Source organism: Vollenhovia emeryi, unplaced genomic scaffold, assembly GCF_000949405.1.
Source record: "Vollenhovia emeryi isolate VEMERY1.0 unplaced genomic scaffold, V.emery_V1.0 DF939750.1, whole genome shotgun sequence".
NCBI lineage: Eukaryota > Metazoa > Arthropoda > Insecta > Hymenoptera > Formicidae > Vollenhovia > Vollenhovia emeryi.
The window spans coordinates 9,483-13,716 of record NW_011966616.1 but is presented as its reverse complement, the minus strand read 5'-3'; positions in this window follow the sequence as shown (position 1 = coordinate 13,716).

The window sequence follows — 4,234 nt, the reverse complement described above, 5'->3', positions numbered from 1 at the left end:
ACTGTGCGGCCCACCGACGAGGCTGGGACCGCAAGCGGCTCCTAAGAAACTACCTGCCCAACATCAACCCGGAACACGACGAGATCGACCCCCGACCAATGGACAGATCCGCATGTACGGGGAGGAATACGCGGTACTACTGGACTGCGGGGCGGTACTGTCGTACATCTCACCGGCCGTGGCCAACCGCATCCGACAGCAGGGACACCGCCGCCGCATCACTACGGCCATACACCTGGCCAACGAGCAGATCAGCCCCATCACAGAGGAAATCCGAGCCGATATACAGCTGGGACTATACCGAGGAAGTCGCACGTTCCACGTCCTCCCCGGGCTCACCGTGGATGTAATCGCAGGAATGCATCTGCTACGAAGAGCCGGATTCCGGTGGACCCTACCCGGAGTAGCTTCCCTCCAACCGGAGAAACCGACCGGAATAACCGAGTGCTCCGCCGAGCAACTGCAACAACTACAATTGTTACTCGACGAATTCCTACCGAAGTTCGAGGACATCAAGGGGACCACGCAGCTGACCGAACACCGGATTCGCCTACGCCTCGGACAAGAGCCGATACGCCAACGATACCGAACATATAACCCGGCGATGCAGAGTATCGTTGATACCGAGGTGGACAAAATGCTAGCGGAGGGATGCATCGAACCGACCAGCAGTCCATGGAACTCCAGCATAGTATTGGCGCGACAGAAGGACGGGCGATACCGCTTCTGTATCGACTTCCGAAAGGTCAATGACGTCACCGAAAAGGACGCGTACCCATTACCGCCAGTACAGCACATCCTCGACCAACTTCGAGACGCACGCTATCTGTCCACGATCGACCTACGGAACGGATACTGGCAGGTGCCGCTCCAGCTGGATAACCGGCCACTCACCGCCTTCGCCATACCAGGGAGGGGCCAGTTCCGATTTAAAGTTATGCCGTTCGGACTCCACGCAGCACCGGCCACCTTCCAACGACTGCTGGACCGCGACATTGGGCCGGACATGGAACCAAGGGCCTTCGCATATCTAAACGACATAGTCGTGCTAGGACGCACATTCACCGAACACCTGAGCAACCTGAGGGAGGTACTACAACGACTACTGGACGCCAACCTCCGCATTAACACCAACAAGTGTCACTTCGCCCGAGCGAGCCTAAAATACTTGGGACACGTGGTCGACCGAGAGGGACTACGGACCGACCCGGAAAAAGTACGAGCAATCCTCGAGATACCCGTCCCAGGATCAGTACCCGCCCTCAGACGATTCCTGGGCATGGTGTCATGGTACCGCAGGTTCATTCCAGATATAGCCACCATAACGGCACCACTCAACCGCCGACTTCAATCCAAGGTACGCTGGGAATGGGGGGCCGCAGAGGAGCATGCATTCCAGACCGTGAGGGAAAGACTCGCCACCGCACCGGTACTCCAATGTCCAGACTTCTCCAAAACGTTCGTTCTACAAACAGACGCCAGCGACGTGGGTCTCGGGGCAGTGTTGACGCAAGAAATTGACGGCCAAGAACGAGTCGTGGCATACGCCAGCCGCACGATCCGACCAGCAGAAAAACACTACTCGGCCACCGAAAAGGAATGTCTAGCGGTAGTATGGGGGATAGAGAAAATGAGGCCGTACCTAGAAGGATACCAGTTCCGAGTCATAACGGACCACTTCTCTCTCCGCTGATTACGATCACTGGAAAATCCGACCGGTAGACTAGCACGCTGGGCCGTATCACTGCAACAGCACGACTTCGAGGTAGAGTATCGGAAGGGCTCATTAAACCACGTACCCGACGCCTTGTCCCGCGAGCCTGTAGAGGAGGGAGAGGAGGCCGCCGATGCGGCCAATGAGTTAGCCACCAGCACACCCGGGAAGACCTGCACATGGTACGACAAAAAGAAGCAGGCAGTAAAAGAATCACCGCAGAAACACCCGGATTACCGAATACAAGGAGGACAGCTGTACAGACATTTCCACGAACGCCACTCGATCGACGAAGACACCGAACCGACCGCCTGGAAGTTCTGTGTACCGAAGCCACAGCGAGAACAAACGCTACAGGAGTGTCATGACGCCGACACGGCCGGACACCTAGGGATTACGAAGACGATCGGACGACTGATGCAAAATTATTATTGGCCAGGTATGACGAGAGAGGCGGCCAACTACGTCAGGCGATGCACTAACTGCCGACTACACAAGGTACAACAACGACAGACCGCAGGACTGATGCACCATCATAGAGTGGAGGAGCCCGCTACCGTCATAGCGATCGACCTCGTCGGGCCACTACCCCGCTCCGTGGAGGGGCACGCATGGATCCTCGTAGCACAAGATATCTTCACAAAATGGGTCATCGCCAAACCGCTCCGCCAGGCCACCGCAGTCACCATCACAAAAACCGTCAAGGAGAACATCTTGCTACAACACGGCTGCCCAAAGCGGATCATAACGGACAACGGCCGCCAATTCGAGAGCCGGGAATTTCGAGGGCTACTCGAACGGGCCGGCATTCAACACAGACGAACGCCTCCGTACTCGCCGCAGTGTAACCCAGTGGAACGAGCCAACCGAACGTTAAAAACTATGGTCGCCCAGTACATCGAACGAGATCACCGCCGGTGGGACCAAAAACTACCCGAGCTAGTATTCGCAATAAACACAGCGGTACAGGAGAGTACCGGATTCACGCCGGCCAGGCTGACTTACGGCCGCGAACTTACCGCCCCGGGAACACTGCGCGCGCAGCACGAGGCCCCGCTACCGGAAGACATCGGAGAGCCCGAAACCACGACGCGCGAACTACAAATAGGCCGAATGCACGAGAAAGCCGCTACCGCGGCCGCGCGTCAACAGGACGCCACGTCACGCCAGGAACAATATTACAACCTCCGACGCCGAGATTGGCGCCCCGCACCTGGAGATCAAGTAATGAGACGGGAACACCCGCTATCAAAGGCCGGCGAACACTTCGCGGGAAAACTTGCTCCAAAATACTCCGGCCCGTATACCGTCGACCGAGCAATATCACCGGTCGTCTACCGACTACGAGACCAAAACAACCGCCTGGTAGGAACCGCGCATGTCAAGGATTTGAAGGGTGTCACGGACCCCTAAAACCAAAACACCGAATCAGGTATATATACGGGAATCCAGACCGAGGAGAACAAAACGGAATAGTTAGCGAAATGGGCAAGCTGCGAAAGCAAATTGCGAGAGCCGCTCCGAGGGCCAGAGTACCCATCCGCACACAGCCGCCAGGGATGACGCCACAGGCCCCTCGGTACACACCACCCGTCGAGGCCCGACCGCGGACCAACCGAGCCACCGTCAGCGTCGAGAATCGGGGCCGAGCTCCGGCCACCATCCGATCCCGTACGGTGACGTCGCGGCAGGAATTATTGTACAGCGCCGCCGCCCAGACGACCGCCGCCCTCGCCTCCGAACTGGAGGCATTATTCGGATCCTTATCCGATCTGGAGGACGAGCCAATGCCGCAGGAGCAAACCGGCACGGGGCCCGAGACCGCCACTGAAACACCGAAAGCGCAACCTCCACGAGGCACACCAACCGCTCCGGGATTTCCAACGCCTCCACCAACACCGGCGACCACCCCGACGCCCGGAGACGAGACGGCGGCGACAGGACCACCACCCGGATACGGTTATTTCACCGGCAGCCAGCCCACAACGGGCCAGGGACGTCTAGACGGCATCCCCTGGGAGCGCATCCGGCCCGGACAACGGTACCGACATCGCACGGCCGGACGGACCGTAATTATAAAACGTCTCCGCAACGGAGAATTTCGCGTGCGAGAATAATTGTAACGAGCACCAATAAAAACTGTAAGACATACATAGTGGAATGTCCGGATCTGCCAGGGGGGAGGTGTAACGTGCTGTAAACAATAACCACCTTCCCCACCACGCACACATTTTCCAGCACCACTCCATCCCGCACCTACGAACGAATTGTATAAAAGACGGCGAAAAACCCGCTGAAGCACCAGATCCCGACCAGCGAGCTGAGCAGGTCTTCCGACGGTGACGACGCGCTGAGTCCGAACCGCTTCCAACCTCGCGAGTTGAGCGAGAAACCGAACCGTCTCTGATCCTGACGCGTGTTGAGCGTCTGCCCGAGAACCGCGAGCTGAGCGGAAGATCCTCTCCGAACCGTGTCACGCGTTGAGTGACGATCCTCTCCGTGGGCTATCGCCCCTGGCGG